General features: G+C 37.8%; 1 protein-coding gene across 1 annotated transcript in view; it reads left to right on the top strand.

Moving 5' to 3' along the window:
• The window catches only part of LOC145981405 (calcitonin receptor-like), a 477,125-nt gene that overhangs the window by 338,237 nt on the left and 117,743 nt on the right, over positions 1-21,145 (top strand). The gene's annotated exons all lie outside the window — the stretch shown is intronic.

Genomic DNA, 21,145 nt, shown 5'->3' with positions numbered 1-21,145 from the left:
TCTTTTTGGAGTTTATGTAGTTCAGACGAAACGTTTAAGTGCATCATCAAAGAAAGATGCATTCTAGTGCATCAAAACGCATCAAGGTGCATCAAAAGGCATCAACTGATGCATTCAAGTGCATCTCGACTGATTGAAATCCTTACTTAAATCAAATGATGCACTTTGGTGTTTCTTTCACAATATACAAAAATGCACCCAAATGCATCAAATGTGAATCTGATTCTTTGAACAAGCCATAAAACACACTTTACTGCATCGATCGATGCATTCTGGTGCATAAATCGATATATGCATTTAGTTTTCTGAGTGTAGCCACTCTTTCTGCCTTCGCATCGAGTTGGTTGGGGCTCCAATAGGTATTCTGGAGGAAATTGCAGACATCGTCTGACCACCAAACACGATGCAAACATACCAAGCGGTATTGCGGCGAGGAAATCCAAGGTACGTTAAACTTATTCTAGAACTTTGAGATACAAATAACCGCCTGCACGTAACATTAGAGACGTTTTTGGACTGCATTTTAACTCTTAATTTTTGTTATCCCGTAATAAGTGTTGGAGATATATGTAGTTGATCTTACCGTATTTCTCCCAATCTAAGGCCAGGGGTACCGGCATGGATGTTCTCATCCTCATCTTCGCGATTAGCCAAAAGTGGCAGAAAAGCGAAGTAAAATTCGCCAGATCAATCAATCCAATCTAAGGAGCAGCTCTTTTTCGCGTTTTGGATGTTAAAAATTTATGTGCGCCTTGGATTCGAGAATATATTTATAAATAGATCACGCAATATAGAATCAAGTATTTGCCAAAATCAATAATCCTCGATGTTTTACCGAAATGCTGGTAATCATAAAAATCACCATTGACGAATTTTCTTAAGGTGGTATTGTTAACGACAAATATAATAATGTAACAGCAATGTAAATGTAATACTATAGTATTTTTCTAAAAAAGTACTGGTTTATCTGTGCGCCTTAAATTGGAAGTATATGTAGAGATTATATGTTTACGAATACGAGAATACCTCGTCAAGAGAATATTTACGCTTGTTTATTTCCTGGAATTGTCCGACCAGCGGGCGATCCCAAGAATGCGCTAACTTTGTAACTTCCGTGAAGCATTGACTGAAAGGCAAACGCGTGGATCTAAACAAGATCTAGCGTGTTCGAAAGGTTTAACAACCTTTCGAAGCCTAAGATTATAAAAGGGAGCTCACTCCCCGAGCTCGCTCTCATTTGACTCTCATTGGATTTTGACTCTCATTCGACGCTCATTTGGATCATTAGTCTCTGATTACACTTTACTCTAGAACACATTACAACTACAGAACTACGACGACGGAACACGAAGTTACGGCTGCCTAGCATGCAGCGAGCCGCGCGGGATCGCTCGGCTTGGTGAGCCAAGAGTCGCAGGATAGAACCTTGGCATCAGTCACAATTCGGTCTGCAAGAAGCATCTGGACAAGAACATCACTCACCTACCAGGTATGAACAAGCGTAAATAACCTTTAAATTCAACCTTCCATATCTCTTCCCTCTTAATCGGAGCAGGTTCAGCTAACAGGTACAATTAAGCTCTACCTAAAATGTATTATTGAAACATCTCTGTGACCTCAGATCCCTGGTAAGACGGGATTACAACAATATTTATTTCTCTAAAGCTGAAGCAAATGTAAAACGGGTAATACACATTCGGTGGCGTCTTCGAATCGAAGAAATACGGTATAATCACTAAACAAAAAGCAGAAAATCGTGATAAGAAAGAAACTTTGTTACCCTTGATCCTCTATACCCTCTTGAGAATGTGTGATATAAAGTACGGATACATTAGCGTGTTGCTTTACCGTGTAGCAGAACAGTTCGAAGGGTACTCGCAAGTGAATACAGCACCCAAAACGACTTTCCACAACAGCAGCTATAAGTTTACGTAGTTAGTTTAGGATTGCTAGGTTTGGTACAGATAATTATTCTCGAACTGTTTTTTTTCGCTATTTTAGTGTCCATACAAACAGTCTTTACTAACAAATAGCTGCGAAAATACTCCGCAGGTTTTAACTTACGTGAGCCATACTATGGGATCAAATATCTCCGTTATTTGTGCTTTCCTAACACTGAAACCACTTTTATATTACGTAAGACATTGAAATCTGTCGGTTAAAAAAATGGACGTAATTCTTGAGGAGCACAGTAGCCCCGAAACTTGTTGATAATGAACGTCAAAACAAAAAAAATGTGCTGCATTTTCAGTTCGGGGTGCATGTCATTGGAAATGTGCTCATATTCGTTACTACTATCGGATTAAAAATTACTAGAGTGTGAACTCCAATTAAAAATTAACCAATAGACCTACATAAAAATTAGTTACCAAAATTTAGCTTATTCAATTCTGCGTTAATCTATGCTAACAAAAGTTTTTTCGAGTATGCCGTCTATTTTTTTCTCGTCTTGGGAACAAAAAAAGGGCCAGTTCTTTTTAGTTTTGCAAACGGTCGCTCTCTTTGAAATTCTATAAATAAGAAACGGGTTGTCCTATCGTTATGAAATTTTAGTAGGGTGCAGGCAGAAAGATTTTAAACATAAATTATTAATTTTCAGGTTTTCAAAATTTCTAAAAAAACCCAGTTATTTTCAATTTTGCCAAACAACTTTTTCTTTGTATTGGGTAGTCCTACAAATACAACATTAGTCTTGTTTTGAAGATCCTTGCATCTGTTTTTGAAATCCATTATCATTGTCAATTCACATTGCGAAACCGATGATATACAGTTTTTTATTCAGCAGAGAAAAGCTGTACGTGGACCCTGGCAACACAGCAAGCTGCAGTTTCCGCGGGTCAACGAATATCGCTGTGTGACGTGTATACATCTAAAGTATTTGGTTGTTAGTTGTATACGAGGAAGTGTTCAGCTAAATACATTCGTACAAACTGCATTAAATGTCTTATAACTACACCTCGGATTTTTAGGTTCTAAAAAGTGTGCTTTTAGATTCCTAAAATAGGCTCTAAAAATCCAAAACTAGGTTCTAAAAACACTAAAATAGGTTCGAAAAACCCTAAAATAGGTTCGAAAAACCCTAAAATAGGCTCTAAAAATCCTAAAATAGGTTCTAAAAATCCTAAAATAAGTTCTAAAACCCTAAAATAGGTTCTAAAAATCCTAAAATAGGTTCGAAAAACCCTAAAATTGGTTCTAAAAACCCTAAAATAGGTTCGAAAACCCCTAAAATATGTTCGAAAACCCCTAAAATAGGTTCGAAAACCCTAAAATAGATTCTAAAAACCCTAAAATAGGTTCGAAAACCCCTAAAATAGGTTCTAAAAACCCTAAAATAGGTTCGAAAACCCCTAAAATAGGTTCGAAAACCCTAAAATAGGTTCTAAAAATCCTAAAATAGATTCTAAAAACCCTAAAATAGGTTCGAAAAACCCTAAAATAGGTTCTAAAAACACTAAAATAGGTTCGAAAAACCCTAAAATAGGTTCGAAAACCCCTAAAATAGGTTCTAAAAATCCTAAAATAAGTTCTAAAACCCTAAAATAGGTTCTAAAAATCCTAAAATAGGTTCGAAAAACCCTAAAATAGGTTCGAAAAACCCTAAAATTGGTTCTAAAAACCCTAAAATAGGTTCGAAAACCCCTAAAATATGTTCGAAAACCCCTAAAATAGGTTCGAAAACCCTAAAATAGGTTCTAAAAATCCTAAAATAGATTCTAAAAACCCTAAAATAGGTTCTAAAAACCCTAAAATAGGTTCGAAAACCCCTAAAATAGGTTCGAAAAACCCTAAAATAGGTTCTAAAAACCCCTAAAATAGGTTCGAAAACCCCTAAAGTAGGTTCGAAAACCCTAAAATAGGTTCTAAAAATCCTAAAATAGATTCTAAAAACCCTAAAATAGGTTCGAAAAACCCTAAAATAAGTTCTAAAAACACTAAAATAGGTTCGAAAAACCCTAAAATAGGTTCGAAAAACCCTAAAATAGGCTCTAAAAATCCTAAAATAGGTTCTAAAAATCCTAAAATAAGTTCTAAAACCCTAAAATAGGTTCTAAAAATCCTAAAATAGGTTCGAAAAACCCTAAAATAGGTTCGAAAAACCCTAAAATTGGTTCTAAAAACCCTAAAATAGGTTCGAAAACCCCTAAAATAGGTTCGAAAACCCTAAAATAGGCTCTAAAAACCCTAAAATAGGTTCTAAAAATCCTAAAATAGATTCTAAAAACCCTAAAATAGGTTCGAAAAACCCTAAAATAGGTTCAAAAAACCCTAAAATAGGTCCCAAAAATACAAAAATAGGTTCTAAAAATCCTAAAATAGGTTAGAAAAACCCTAAAATAGGTTCAAAAATACATTAAAATAGGTTCAAAAAACCCTAAAATAGGTTCAAAAATACATTAAAATAGGTTCTAAAAACCCTAAAATAGGCTCTAAAAACATTAAAATAGTTTCTAAAAATCCTAAAATAGGTTCTAAAAACCCTAAAATAGGTTCTAAAAACCCTAAAATAGGTTCGAAAAACCCTAAAATAGTTTCTAAAAATCCTAAAATAGGTTCTAAAAACCCTAAAATAGGTTAGAAAAACCCTAAAATAGGCTCTAAAAATCCTAAAATAGGTTCTAAAAACCCTAAAATAGGTTCGAAAACCCCTAAAATAGGTTCGAAAACCCTAAAATAGGCTCTAAAAACCCTAAAATAGGTTCTAAAAATCCTAAAATAGATTCTAAAAACCCTAAAATAGGTTCGAAAAACCCTAAAATAGGTTCCAAAAACCCTAAAATAGGTCCCAAAAATACTAAAATAGGTTCTAAAAATCCTAAAATAGGTTAGAAAAACCCTAAAATAGGTTCAAAAATACATTAAAATAGGTTCGAAAAACCCTAAAATAGGTTCAAAAATACATTAAAATAGGTTCGAAAAACCCTAAAATAGGCTCTAAAAACCCTAAAATAGATTCTAAAAATCCTAAAATAGGTTAGAAAAACCCTAAAATAGGTTCAAAAATACATTAAAATAGGTTCGAAAAACCCTAAAATAGGCTCTAAAAACCCTAAAATAGTTTCTAAAAATCCTAAAATAGGTTCTAAAAACACTAAAATAGGTTCGAAAAACCCTAAAATAGGTCCCAAAAATCTTAAAATAGGTTCTAAAAACCCTAAAATAAGTTCTAAAAATCCTAAAATAGGTTCTAAAACCCTAAAATAGGCTCTAAAATCCTAAAATAGGTTCGAAAAACCCTAAAATATTTTCTAAAAACCCTAAAATAGGCTCTAAAAACCTTAAAATAGGTTCGGAAAACCCTAAAATAGGTTCGAAAAATCTTAAGTTAGGCTCGAAAAATCCTGTAGTAGGTTAAAAAAAAGTAGTTCAAAATTCCTGAAAAATACTGATTAGGTATAGTCACCGGCAATGAAAATCTTGCATAACGTTATGTGTGTTGCCTAACCCTACGGCGATGGCAGAACTTACGATTGGAAATTTACTATTAAAATCCACCCTTCGCCGTTTAGTTAGGCAACAACCTTCTTTCATGTTATCCACGGTCCGCAATTTTGTCTGTGAGGATGACCTTATATGCTGAAAATATTTTTTTTTAACAAAAACATAGTCAGTGGTGAAAACTTCAATGCTGAAATGTTAATTTGCAAGGCGTGAATGCCACAAAACACCGAAATGACTCGAAAGTGAGCAAGACCACGGATATCAGAAGTTTGCATTTTGGACTGTACAGATAAAAGTGGCACCAGACATGTGAGCTTTGAAAAATCACCATCTACTTGGAGGAAGGGAAATCAACAGAGGGTACATTTCAAACACATTCGTGATTGAATTTTTTCGTGACCAAAAAAGCAAATGCCTCTGTATGACATAAAAATTCTTTAAATCCTTTAAAATTATATAAAAACCTAAAAAAAAGGCTTGATTAGGCGCATAAACCTAAAATAGGTTCTAACAAGCAAAATAGGTTTTTAGGCACTATAACATACCTGTAAAGGAAAAGTAGGTTAAAAACGTAAAATCCAAGGTCTACTTATAAGAACTACAAGAAAATCTGTTAGAATTTTGATTGCAACTCAGAATTCTATAAGAGTTCATACAGTTTATATTGAACTGTTATCGAGAAATATTATTGATTGTGTTCTTGAACGATGTCACACTCTGCACGTTACATCTGCAAAATTCACCCAGGCATGGACGTATTTAAGGGGGGGGGTTCAACGTCTCCAAACTCCCCCTCCCTTTTGGTTCAGTAAAATTATCAGATTACCTGTTCTATCCGCTTGTCCATAAAAATTTCTTCGGACTAAATTATTCTCCTAAATTCGAGACGTATAGGACGGGATATGGATGGGAAGGAAATTACGAAATTCCACACCAGATGGGACTGCAAACCAAATGTTTGTAATTTCCTGATACTTTCAGAATTTCTGCGATAAGAAACTGCATTCGGAGTGTCAAATAAGTTGTTTTTCTTTTTCCTCGAGTTTTCTTAAAGGAATTTGGTTTTTAGAAACACAGTGCAAGAAAACCAGGGAAACACCGTAACATTCTCAAGTTGTTTGACACAAGATGGACACAAATGTATCAAGTAGCGTGACGGAATTTGTAGCCGCCTGTAGTTTCCCACGAATAAAGAGAGAGGGCATCCTTGTCAGTGGGTGCTAACTCGGGAGAATTTCTGTCGCCAGGCAGCCTGAGGATTTCTTTTTCTAGTCAACTTGTGAATGCTGTTTCATTTCTTGCTCTCTGATTGTGAGAATATCTTGTTTACGCTGTACGTTAGGTTAGGTTAGGTTAGATTAGATTGGAAAGCAGCAAATTTGCGCTAAAAATAGGAAATAAGACATTCTCACAATCACAGCACCAAAACTTTCCAACAGCCAATCAGAGAGCAAGAAATGAAACCGCATTCACAAGTTGACTGGAAGAAGAAAATTCGCCAGCCGAAGCTTACGCTGTCATGGTTGCCGCTGCGTCTGACGCTTATGTTTGTCGCGGTCAGAAGAGAAGCGAGAAAATCGACTCCCGTGCTGCTCCAACAATGCTTGACGGAAGGTGTAACAAAACGAGTTTCATTTTAAATGTGTGAACTAACTATTGAGTTCCCAAACGATGTGGTTTAATGTTGGATATTACTTCAATTAGAAGCAGGGAAGTTAAAGATAGAAAAGGAATGTCTGGCAACCCTATATCCGACAGCACTCGCAAAGCTGGGCGCGTGCATCCCAGTTGCCTGTAATGTTAAAGCATACGCGTAATACTTTGCGTTGTGATTTACAGAATTTTTTGGACCTTTTCCTTTCACTGAGTTGCCTGATATGCTCTTCAAAATATGCGCAAATATCGTGACAATGATAATAAGTAATATTCTCGAATGTAATTATGTGCATTTGCAAATTTTGTCCTACTTATTTCCTACAAATGATTTTTTAGTGAAAGAAAAATAATAATAAGAATGAAAATATGACACTCGGCGGAAAAAAAATCTACAGCTTATTGCAAAGTAAGGTTGAATGAGTGGCGCAACCACAGCGGGATCAGTGGGCATTGCCCCCTTAACCTAAGATTGAAATAAATTAACTGGAGAACAGGCAAGAGGTGGAAACAATGAAGTAAGAAGTAGGGGTAACAAAGAAATCTAAGAGTAGCCTCACGAAAGAGGATATTCGAGATGGAATTAGTTTTATGGAAAACTGACGCTGAATATCGGCTGTCGTCTTGAAATCATACGACTGTATCGTTCATAGGACTAAGGGCAACTTGATTTGCACCAGTCACTGAACGAAGGCAAACTCATACAGGAACAAGCTTCGAATTTTATACAAGCATTTTTATCTTTCTCTTCATCATTTTAATTATATATGCTATCTACTATTTCATATATAATTTCTACGTGTGTGGTAGATTCATATTTACATATTTCGTTTTCTGGTAGGCAATTCTTCATTTCTCATTACAATTTTCTGCCTTTAAATATAATTGTTATGAATGTTTACTGATTTTATCAGCTTTTGCAGATACTGGCACTTGCCCCCCCCCCCCCCCACCTAAGGGCATCCGCTGGAGAGCAAGAAAGGGTAAATTTTCCCCGTGGAATTCACAATTTACACCAATAAGTAGGTCTAAATTATCGATTTTAATCTAGAATTTGGTAATTTTGCTCTCTACGCTCCTGCCTTTTATGTTTTTACGAGTCACTAGAAAATGAAAAATATATATAGTTACAATTTTGTAGCTCATTTTGACCACAACAGAATTTCTACATATTACAATGAAAATATTTGTCCTTATTAAAATAATGATCATTACCATTTTCCAAAAATAGATTTAAAAATGTCCTTACCCAGATAGCAGCAAGCTGACCATGGCAAGCTAAGTAGCTAGCAGCAAGCTTGCCATGGCAAGCTTGCATTAAGCGATCTAGTTGCCACAATTGGAAGTTGCAGCAAGCCTACAGAATGCAATGCTCGAAGTAAGCGATAATATGTATCTTTAAGCTAAATTTATATATGGCTATAATTTACATTGTATACACTTATATTCATAACAGCAAAGCTAGAAACAATTGGGGCTAATGAACAACAAACATCCATGTTTCTAACATCACAGTTTCATGCTCTCCCAAAATATGCAATAGTTAGGATGAAGAATTCAATGAACTAATCAATAATCAAACAATCTCTAACTATACACTGGTATTCAATTTTTCTTTGCAGTTTTTTTTTTTTTCCCGTTCATCCGGTGTGTGTGGTGTATAGTTCATAATCAGGATGTCTGGGCCCGATGGTCAGAGTATACAGAGTTAAAAGATGTTGTAATGGAGTATACAATCTGTACGGGTAACAGTCGTGTATTGCATCTTCACGGATTGTGTGAACCAACGGTGGGTGTTCTTTGTCCATCCTGTTATTTATATATTCTTTTCGCAATGCTTCTAGGTGAAGTGTTATATGTGGAAAACTTATTCGTGTATATAAGAGTCGAGTTGGACTTGGTAGTTTGATTCTGTATGCCAGTCGACATGCATGTCTCTCTATGATTTGTAGTCGTTCATAGAACGAGTCCTCTGCTGAGAGCCATGCTGTATGTCCATACGTAAGTACGGGCCGAAGAAAGGCCAGATAGGTATTTAGGAGGATGTTTGCTCGAAGTCCCCAATTCGTGCCGACAAGTCTCTTCATCAGCTGTAGTCTGTTTTTGGCTTTCTTTTTGATGTTCTGTAGGTGTGGTGTCCATGTTAGTTTTGTGTCAAATATGACACCAAGATATTTGACGCTGTTGGTAGGAATTATGTTTGTGCCACGGATCTTAAGATCTAACATACTTGGATTTCTTTGTACCCGTGAGCGACATCCGGTAGGAAGAAATATTATGGCTTGAGTTTTTGCGCTATTGATGGTGAGCCTCCAAGTGTCGCACCATCGTTGAAATACATTAATAGCTGGTTGCATAATGCGATTTATTGCTTGAATTGTAGAACCACAAGCCAGTAGAGCTGCATCATCAGCGTATTGGTATGTTGACACCTGAGAGAATGTTGGCATATCTGCGACATAAAGTAAGTAGAGCAATGGAGATAATACCGATCCTTGCGGTACTCCGGCGTTCAAGAAGATAGGGTGAGACAGATTGTTATTTATTGTTACATATGCCATTCGTTTGGTAAGAAAGTTGAAAATTAATCGAATGTAACAGAAAGGAAGGCGAAACTTATGCAGTTTATATATGAGGCCGGTGTGCCACACTTTATCGAATGCCTTTTCAAGATCGAATAGTATTAAACAAGAGGGTTTAGATGTATTGTACTGGTTGTAGATTCGATTTGAGAGTCTTAGTAGGTTATCCAAGACGCTAAAGTGTGCCCTAAATCCGGCTTGGTGTATCGGGAGAAAATTATTTGACAATAAGTGAGAGTGTAATCGGCGGACTAAAATTTTTTCAAGGATTTTGCTGAGTGTTGATGTTAGTTGTATAGGTCTATAGCATTTTGGGTCTGTACGATCTTTATCAGGTTTCGGAAACATGAGTACCTTCGACACTTTCCATTCGACAGGGTAATATCCAGTGCGAAGGATTAAGTTGTATATCAAGGCGAGAAATGACAACATTGCTAGTGGAGCTTTCTTTATCAAAACATATGTGATGGAATCAAACCCTGGGGCAGTGTTTCTTTTGTTGCGGACTGCGTTTGTTATATCATCTGTGGTAATTAAAGTAGTAAGAGGGTGATTTGCGTTGATAGCATGATGAGAACTGGGTTGCAGTTGTCTATTTTCAGGATGTACCTTCCTTGTTATTTGAGATTCTAATCTGCTATTAGGAGCAAGCGGAAGCGGAGGAGTAAATGTGTCTTGGAGAATCTGTGCAAATTTATTTGCCGTTTCGTAATCATTTGTAAGAGCTTGTTGTTGTGAGAGAAGGGGATACGTAGTACTTGTATGTTTTCCTGTAAGCATATGAAATCGTTTCCAGAATTTGCTAGGATGGCTTTCAGCATCAAGGTGATTGCAAGTGTCGATCCACTGACGTTGTTTGTGTGCCTTTATGTAGTTATGGACAGTTCTTATCCATTGACGGTGAACTCGCAGACATTCAGGATTCCTTGTTTGTACGTATTCCCGATAGGCACGACGTGATGCAGTCACTAGATGAAGGTATTTAGGTGGTAGTTTAGGTTTAAAACTGTTCACAGTTATCTGTGGTATATGTGTGCTTGCTGCTTGTTTGACTTCTGACGTGATGTTTTCTACAGCCTTATTTAATTCGTCAGAGTTCGTTGGAGGGGTGAGATTTTGAAAGACAGTGGAGAGATCTTCTCGATAACCTTCCCAATTTGCTCTGTTATAATCGTAGATCCGCTTTGGAGGAACCTGTTTGTGTTGAGTATAGTGGTGCACTGGTAGAGTTATTTTAATTGGTGCATGATCACTTCCTATCGGTGCAAGGACTTCTATGTTAATTTTGTCAGCTAAGGAAGGTGACACAAAAACTACATCGGGGGTTGTGTTACTCTCTGGACGAGTTGCAGATGGTAAATCTTGAAATATACCTGTAGTATTGTTATCGATGGTAGTGTGGAAAGCTGTTCGTTCTGCATTTGTTCGACTATGTATATTAATATCAGCTAGTATGAAGTAGTGACGGTATGTAGAAGCGATATAAAGAAAGAAGTCCGTAGGTAGAGGGCTAGTGGGTCGTATATATACAGTAGCTAATGTCACATTTATACTTTTGAGATAAAGTGTGGCGATAGAATATTCTTGGTATGGAAATTGAGGTGGTAATATATTTGTTCTATAGGGAAATTTTGGCTTGATCCCTAGGGCTACTCCACCACATAATCGTTGCACCGTTGTAGGACCAGGTGTATGTAGCAAGGAATACCTGGGTATGTAAAGGGGTGTGGCTTTGGGGATACGGGTTTCATTCAGTGCAAAGAAATGAATGTCTTCTTCCAGGAGAAGTTCCTGGAATATAGCCTTATGTTTCGGTAGAGAACGGATGTTCATAAATAGGAAATTATATTGTATATAGCCCGCCATAATTATATAAATAACAGTTAGGTTTCTAAACTTCAGTTTCCAGTGGTACAATTTGAAAATGTACATGTGGACCAGAATATGTAGCGAACAGGTGGACACGAAAAAGAGTCTTAGCTGTCTGTACTATCTGTTGTAATATATGTTGGCGTAGAAATGGGTGGATATTTTGTAGGGTTAATGTTTGAAATCTAAGTAGATCTTCAACAGTCACTGGTTGTTTCAGAGAGTTCTGTGGTGGAGTTGTAGAGTCCATAGTTCTTAATGGTACAGTTAGGTCAGGGCGTGAGGCTTCGGGGTTTGGGCGTGCAGCACAACGGTAACTATATGAGGGATGAGCCTGTTTGCACGTGTTACATTTGGGTGGTGCATTCAGATTTGTGCACTCTTTAGTCGTGTGTTGGCCAGAACAATAGCCACAGATAGGTGTTTCGGGGCAATTTGCCGTAGTGTGGACGTTGTATTTCTGGCAGCGTTCACATCGTAACGGAAGAGGTGCCCTTGAATGCGATGGTTCAACCCTGTGTCGTTGGCGACATATATAAGCCCCTTCATGAAGTAAGCGATCGATTGTGCTGGAACAATCTGTTATTACTCGCATCAGGTAAGTTGGTCCGTTGTTGTTTTGGATTCGAACGCATTTTATAACTTCATGCCCTTCCAAACGTAGTTCTTCTAATACTTCTTGGTCAGCGAGTTCTGGATCTACGCCTTTAATAACGACTGACATGTGAGGTGGTTTGTTTGGGGGTGGTGATTGTTTGGCAGTTTTGGGTGTCAGTTGGGATAGAGCAGCCTGTGGTCCAAAAATTTCGAACGAAACTTAGTTTCTCAAAGTGGATAGAAATTGCGGATCTCTGGATTTTATAATGATGCCATTTCTGGTGAATATAATTTGTTCTACTTGTGCTCGGGGGAGGTATTTTTGTAACTGTTGAAGGAGCAGCTTAGGAGTTCTGTACTTGGGGTCGTAATTTTGTAGTAGGAAGTTGTAGACAGTGGAATTTTCTTCAGTACGGCCATCAATTTGTGTGGTATCTCTGGGATTTAACTTTGGATTGCGTGTTTGTTCGTGGTATTTTTGCTTCTTTTGTTTTTGGAGAGGGGATCGAGAGCGATCCCTAGCTGTCTTTGAATCAGCTGAGGTGCTTCTTAAATTTCCTCGGTCTTGTTTTTGTATGTTCCTGTCTCGAGCGTGTGCACCCCCAACTTGTTGGGGGAGCCCTTTATGCATGGTGAACAAAGGGAGGAGACCTACCAATACTTATCTTAAAATCAACAAGACGGAAACAACAATGAGAAACAAAATTACAAGTGTTGCAAACGAGGATTGCAAACACTGTTTGCTTCAAAATAAGCTGATTATAATGTGCTGCAAACGAGGATTGCAGCACAGTTTGCTTCAAAATAAACTAAGTGCAAAATAAGTAAAGAACAAAGTGCTGCAAACGAGAATTGTAGAACAATTTGCTTCAAAATAAACAGAGTGCAAAATAAGTAAAGAACAAAGTGCTGCAAACGAGGATTGTAGCACAGTTTGCTTCAGAATAAGCAAAGTACAAAGTGCTGCAAACGAGAATTGAGCACAGTTTGCTTTAAAATAAGCAAAGTTCACACCAGTGATTGCAAACGTGATTTGTGAACACAGTTTGCTCCAAAGCTAGCAGTAACGGTTGTCTGTCCCTTCGCAGCAAGGCGTTCTGCCAAAGGCACCCCGAGCGCACCAAACCACTGTATAGGATTTGATTTCCTACAGCCGTCCGTTCCAAACGTGCTGAAACCAAACCCACAGTGAATGCTTCAAGGGGGACCAACCAATCCAGAGAGAGAGATGTCTTTGCAGTTTTTTTTTTTTTCCCCGTTCATCCGTTTAGAGGGTTATGTCCCTCTCTTCGGTACGTGCTGGTACTTTTAAATATATAATAATAATAATAGATAGGCTAAGTGCACTTTTTCTATTTTTGGGATTATGAAATGAACACTAACCTGGTCTTGAAATGACCTTGGATTTTCATTGCTATATTATATAACACCCTACTTTCATTCTTATGTTAGTAAATAAATACCCTTTCTTGTAGTTTGATTATTAGTTGCAATATGAAGGGTATAAATGTGGTCGTAATTGTGGTGGATGATGAATGGTGTATAGTTCATAATCAGGATGTCTGGGCCCGATGGTCAGAGTATACAGAGTTAAAAGATGTTGTAATGGAGTATACAATCTGTACGGGTAACAGTCGTGTATTGCATCTTCACGGATTGTGTGAACCAACGGTGGGTGTTCTTTGTTCATCCTGTTATTTATATATTCTTTTCGCAATGCTTCTAGGTGAAGTGTTATATGTGGAAAACTTATTCGTGTATATAAGAGTCGAGTTGGACTTGGTAGTTTGATTCTGTATGCCAGTCGACATGCATGTCTCTCTATGATTTGTAGTCGTTCATAGAACGAGTCCTCTGCTGAGAGCCATGCTGTGTGTCCATACGTAAGTACGGGCCGAAGAAAGGCCAGATAGGTATTTAGGAGGATGTTTGCTCGAAGTCCCCAATTCGTGCCGACAAGTCTCTTCATCAGCTGTAGTCTGTTTTTGGCTTTCTTTTTTATGTTCTGCAGGTGTGGTGTCCATGTTAGTTTTGTGTCAAATATGACACCAAGGTATTTGACGCTGTTGGTAGGTATTATGCGTGTGCCACGGATCTTAAGATCTAACAGACTTGGATTTCTTTGTATCCGTGAGCGACATCCTGTAGGAAGAAATATTATGGCTTGAGTTTTTGCGCTATTGATGGTGAGTCTCCAAGTGTCGCACCATCGTTGAAATACATTAATAGCTGGTTGCATAATGCGATTTATTGCTTGAATTGTAGAACCACAAGCCAGTAGAGCTGTATCATCAGCGTATTGGTATGTTGACACCTGAGAGAATGTTGGCATATCTGCGACATAAAGTAAGTAGAGCAGTGGAGATAAAACCGATCCTTGCGGTACTCCGGCGTTCAAGAAGATAGGGTGAGACATATTGTTATTTATTGTTACATATGCCATTCGGTTGGTAAGAAAGTTGAAAATTAAACGAATGTAACAGAGAGGAAGGCGAAACTTATGCAGTTTATATATGAGGCCGGTGTGCCACACTTTATCGAATGCCTTTTCAAGATCGAATAGTATTAAACAAGAAGGTTTAGATGTATTGTACTGGTTGTAGATTCGATTTGAGAGTCTTAGTAGGTTATCCAAGACGCTAAAGTGTGGCCTAAATCCGGCTTGGTGTGTCGGGAGAAAATTATTTGACAATAAGTGAGAGTGTAATCGGCGGACTAAAATTTTTTCAAGGATTTTGCTGAGTGTTGATGTTAGTTGTATAGGTCTATAGCATTTTGGATCTGTACGATCTTTATCAGGTTTCGGAAACATGAGTACTTTCGACACTTTCCATTCGACAGGGTAATATCCAGTGCGAAGGATTAAGTTGTATATCAAGGCGAGAAATGACAACATTGCTAGTGGAGCTTTCTTTATCAAAACATATGTTATGGAATCAAACCCTGGGGCAGTGTTTCTTTTGTTTCGTACTGCGTTTGTTATATCATCTGTGGTAATTAAAGTAGTAAGAGGGTGATTTGCGTTGATAGCATGATGAGGGCTGGGTTGCAGTTGTCTATTTTCAGGATGTACCTTCCTTGTTATTTGAGATTCTAATCTGCTATTAGGAGCAAGCGGAAGCGGAGGAGTAAATGTGTCTTGGAGAATTTGTGCAAATTCATTTGCCTTTTCGTGATCATTTGTAAGAGCTTGTTGTTGTGAGAGAAGAGGATACGTAGTACTTGTATGTTTTCCTGTAAGCATATGAAATCGTTTCCAGAATTTGCTAGGATGACTTTCAGCATCAAGGTGATTGCAAATGTCGATCCACTGACGTTGTTTGTGTGCCTTTATGTAGTTATGGACAGTTCTTATCCATTGACGGTGAACTCGCAGACATTCAGGATTCCTTGTTTGTACGTATTCCCGATAGGCACGACGTGATGCAGTCACTAGATGAAGGTATTTAGGTGGTAGTTTAGGTTTAAAACTGTTCACAGTTATCTGTGGTATATGTGTACTTGCTGCTTGTTTGACTTCAGACGTGATGTTTTCTACAGCCTTATCTAGTTCGTTAGAGTTCGTTGGAGGGGTGAAATTTTGAAAGACAGTGGAGAGATCTTCTCGATAACCTTCCCAATTTGCTCTGTTATAATCATAGATCCGCTTTGGAGGAACCTGTTTGTGTTGAGTATTGTGGTGCACTGGTAGAGTTATTTTAATTGGTGCATGATCACTTCCTATCGGTGCTAGGACTTCTATGTTAATTTTGTCAGCTAAGGAAGGTGATACAAAAACTACATCGGGGGTTGTGTTACTCTCTGGACGAGTTGCAGATGGTAAATCTTGAAATATACCTGTAGTATTGTTATCGATGGTAGTGTGGAAAGCTGTTCGTTCTGCATTTGTTCGACTATGTATATTAATATCAGCTAGTATGAAGTAGTGACGGTATGTAGAAGCGATATAAAGAAAGAAGTCCGTAGGTAGAGGGCTAGTGGGTCGTATATATACAGTAGCCAATGTCACATTTATACTTTTGAGATAAAGTGTGGCAATAGAATATTCTTGGTATGGAAACTGAGGTGGTAATATATTTGTTCTATAGGGAAATTTTGGCTTGATCCCTAGGGCTACTCCACCACATAATCGTTGCGCCGTTGTAGGACCAGGTGTATGTAGCAAGGAATACCTGGGTATGTAAAGGGGTGTGGCTTTGGGGATACGGGTTTCATTCAGTGCAAAGAAATGAATGTCTTCTTCCAGGAGAAGTTCCTGGAATATAGCTTTATGTTTCGGTAGAGAACGGATGTTCATAAATAGGAAATTATATTGTATATATCCCGCCATAATTGTATGAATAACAGTTAGGTTTCTAAACTTCAGTTTCCAGTGGTACAATTTGGAAATGTACATGTGGACCAGAATATGTAGCGAACAGGTGGACTCGAAAAAGAGTCTTAGCTGTCTGTACTATCTGTTGTAATATATGTTGGCGTAGAAATGGGTGGATATTTTGTAGGGTTAATGTTTGAAATCTAAGTAGATCTTCAACAGTCACTGGTTGTTTCAGAGAGTTCTGTGGTGGAGTTGTAGCATCCATAGTTCTTAATGGTACAGTTAGGTCAGGGCGTGAGGCTTCGGGGTTTGGGCGTGCCGCACAACGGTAACTATATGAGGGATGATCCTGTTTGCACGTGTTACATTTGGGTGGTGCATTCAGATTTGTGCACTCTTTAGTCGTGTGTTGGCCAGAACAATAGCCACAGATAGGTGTTTCGGGGCAATTTGCCGTAGTGTGGGCGTTGTATTTCTGGCAGCGTTCACATCGTAACGGAAGAGGTGCCCTTGAATGCGATGGTTCAACCCTGTGTCGTTGGCGATATATATAAGCCCCTTCATGAAGTAAGCGATCGATTGTGCTGGAACAGTCTGTTATTACTCGCATCAGGTAAGTTGGTCCGTTGTTGTTTTGGATTCGGACGCATTTTATAACTTCATGCCCTTCCAAACGTAGTTCTTCTAATACTTCTTGGTCAGCGAGTTCTGGATCTACGCCTTTAATAACGACTGACATATGAGGTGGTTTGTTTGGGGGTGGTGATTGTTTGGCAGTTTTGGGTGTCAGTTGGGATAGAGCAGCCTGTGGTCCAAAAATTTCGAACGAAACTTTGTTTCTCAAGGTGGATAGAAATTGCGGATCTCTGGATTTTATAATGATGCCATTTCTGGTGAATATAATTTGTTCTACTTGTGCTCGGGGGAGATATTTTTGTAACTGTTGAAGGAGCAACTTAGGAGTTCTGTACTTGGGGTCGTAATTTTGTAGTAGGAAGTTGTAGACAGTGGGATTTTCTTCAGTTCGGTCATCAATTTGTGTGGTATCTCTTGGATTTAACTTTGGATTGCGTGTTTGTTCTTGATATTTTTGTTTCTTTTGTAGTTGAAGAGGAGATCGAGAGCGATCCCTGGGTGTTTTTGAATCGGCTGAAGTGCTTCTTGAGTTGCCTCGGTCTTGTTTTTGGATTATCCTGTCTCGAGAGTTTGCACCCCCAACTTGTTGGGGGAGCCCTTTATGCATGGTGAGCGAAGGGAGGCAACCTAGTAATCCTTTTCGAAGACGAAACAATTAGGAGACAGAGTTATTTCAGGTGTTACAAAAATAAGCAAAGTACAAGGTGCTGCAAACGTGGATTGTAGCACAGTTCGCTTCTAGTTAAGCTGAGTACAAAGTGCTGCAAACGTGGATTGTAGCACAGTTCGCTTCCAGTTAAGCAGAATACAAAGTGCTGTAAACGTGGATTGCAGCACAGTTCGCGATGCACAATCAAGGCTTCAGTTGTCACCGTTAGGTTTCCACCTTGATTCTCGGGGATTGGGCCTCCCCGGATGCCATGATGTCTTTGCAGTACTTAGCTCCTGATTATATAGTCTGGGATAAAATTATTTATCGTGGGAGTTTCACTTTTATTCACCACATTTTATTTTTTGATCTTCGTTACAACTTCAATATTCACACACCTTTCGAAGGATAATAAAACACATTTTTTCTCTAATTACAATCAAAGTTATCCTTACTGATGTTACTAAAACTTATGTTTGTTTAACATCTGAGTCGCACTGCCATCTAGTGTATGCCGCATGAAATAAAAGCTTCGGTGCTTTATTCGCACTGGAATTTATTCCACTGTATTTCGGTTTTATTTCATTTTGTCAATATTGTTTATGTTTATTAAGTATCTCTATTGTTATATAAAATGGGTGTCTCTATTGTTTTATTTTTTTAAAAATGCATCCTATCACGCTAGTTATCACATGCATCAGGCTTACGTCGAGCTTGCCATGTCAAGCTTGCTTTGACAAGGTAAAAGGAAGCTATCGCAAGCTTGCCATAAGCTTATGTGCTATCTGGGTACTTGCTTCGCTCGCAATGCATGTTTTTTGTGAACTAATTCTCCCTAAATAATGGTAATAAACACACTAATAACAATGTTAAAAATAATAAGAGAATGTACATCACAATTTTGTTTCTTAACTGCTGTCACAATAATTAAAACTACCCCTTCCGAAGGAAAATAGCATTGAGTTGTATAGGAAGAAAACAAGTTTTCTCGTTGCGAAAACTCAGTCCCAGCGCGTCGTCTGCTGTGACGTCACCACTAATGGAATCCATTCCTCAACTTGCTGCAGAGAGAGGTGACTACATTCTACAACAAGATGGAGCGCCCCCACACTGGCATAAATCTGTACCGCAGCTTTCTGAACGACAACCTCCCACACCGATGGATAGGACGAGCTGGATCCAAAGATCAAAATCTATGCAAGTGGCACCCACGATCACCGGACATGACAGTTTGTGACTTTTTGGGGGTTCGTGAAGGACCAGGTCTATGTACCTCCACTACCCACAACCCTGAATGATCTTCAGGAACGCATCAATACAGCTGTCAACTTCATCGCACCGGATACGCTTGAGAAGGTGTGGTTGGAGCTGAATTACCGTCTCTATGTTTCCCGCGTAACAGGTGGCGCGCACATTGAGTGTTTGTAATTCAAATGAACACCACCAAAAACTTTATGAGTTTTTGCAACTAGTGTGAACATTTCCGCAGAATATTACTTTTTGTATTAAAGTTATACCGTTTTAAAACCAGGGACTGTTTCTGTGCTCACCCTGTATCTATTCGTTCATATATTTTACACTGAATTTTTAGATTTAGCGTATTTTTTTACTTTTTACTTGAAATTAACTATGCCAATTAAGAGAGGTGGGCGAGTCGAATTTGGGAGCTCTGATTTCGTATCGTGCCACGCTGATCATTACGTCACAGAGATTGACAGGGGAGGATTTCCTCAGTCATGCCTTTAGAGCATGGTCTCCCGGATGGCGTAATGGTAGCGTCCTCGCCTTGTGGTCAATGGGTCGCAGGTTCGATATCCGGTCGAGTTATACAGTGGTTCGGATCTAAAGTTCCGGTTACGATTGAACCTATCTGTGAACCTTTTAAGTGGACTTAAAAAGGAAACTCAAACAAGCCTAGAGAGAGAGAGAGAGAGAGAGAGAGAGAGAGAGAGAGAGTTTGAATTAAAAATTTTGGGTGCGTCAGCGCTTAGGCTATTTTACACCCGTTACGTTATGAGGGGTCCAGCCATTACCTTCTCTATCTGAAAGCCTCATGGCTTGCTCCGTGCACGTGACTAAGCGTCATCAACTGGAGGCGAGATAGCCGCCATGTTTGATTTGCTTCTTCGGAATCAATGTTGGACCTTTTTAGTGAATATGGAACTGTAATGCAAATTTAAGAACTGTAATAGAGTTTACATGACGTATAAATATGCTTAAATGTGCAAGAGTTATGGTGTATAAGTGTTATGTGCTCAATTGCAGATGCAATTATGATGAGAAAGGTAAGAGTAACGTTCACATTTCTTCAAGAAGTTGCTGAAAATGAGAAATGTTTAGGGCAATTCCATGTGATTTGGTTCCTACGAAAAGATACAAGTTAAGTAACAAAGGTTTTATACTCATAAATAAATAAGAGTAATAGTTCAGGATGTAAACATTTCATGTGTCCGGAATAGGCATCTAATATACCTACTCTTAAATGTGGTCATGTTTTATCTCTTGTCAACAATGTTTTTTAGAAATATCAACTAATTTACCCTGAATTACAAACATTGGTTAACGTTAAGATTATTGCTTATGATTGCAAATTAATTTGTTTCAAGATTTAGTCAACGTTTAAAATATTAGATACGTTCGTGTCTACCAAAGCAGTTTGTTGCTGCACATTTTATGCAAGCATTCGATAAAATATTCATATTATTTACACAAATTTTCAGTTTCAAAATATGCTTAATGAAAGAAATCTATACAACGGGGCAAAGTTGATATATGTGTATATTTACATTCTTATTTTATCCCGCTTTATGCTTCTTTATGCTAATCGGAGGCTAATGGAAGATATGTTGTGCATTCTAATACAAGGGTGCAATGTGTAACAAAAACTTCGATCAAATATTCGTGTGTAAAACTATCCAGGAACATATTATTTATGTTTCAAATACAAATGTTTTCACAAAGAAAGCATTTTGTTACCTAGCTATGTTAATATGAACTACAAATGTATTAAATTTTATAAAACTGTTTCATATGAACTGCTTTTTATTTTTTGTCTTTGTCAAGCTTCAATGTTCGTAACTTTGATTATTAAATCAGTGATAATGTTTATTGTTTCATAATTTATTAACATTCTTCACGATTTTATTAACAGTTTAAGGAAATATTCTAAATGTTTATTTCCCAAGTGAACGCTAAGATCGAAATATTAATCTGCTTTTTTTTAATGAAAATGTTGAAACTCATAAGTTATTGTCACAGATCTTACTATCGACAATGAAAAGATTCAATTTGTTTATTATCTTTCGTTCAATAAAGTCAATAGGATCGAAATTACAATGTGACAAATGATTTAGGTTTAGTCTTTATTAACAGATATGTAACATTGCCCTTGTACCAATT

This window comes from Lepisma saccharinum, chromosome 29, assembly GCF_977018435.1.
Source record: "Lepisma saccharinum chromosome 29, izLepSacc3.1, whole genome shotgun sequence".
NCBI lineage: Eukaryota > Metazoa > Arthropoda > Insecta > Zygentoma > Lepismatidae > Lepisma > Lepisma saccharinum.
Note: the sequence above shows the minus strand (reverse complement) of the source record. Positions and strands in the feature narration are given on the sequence as shown.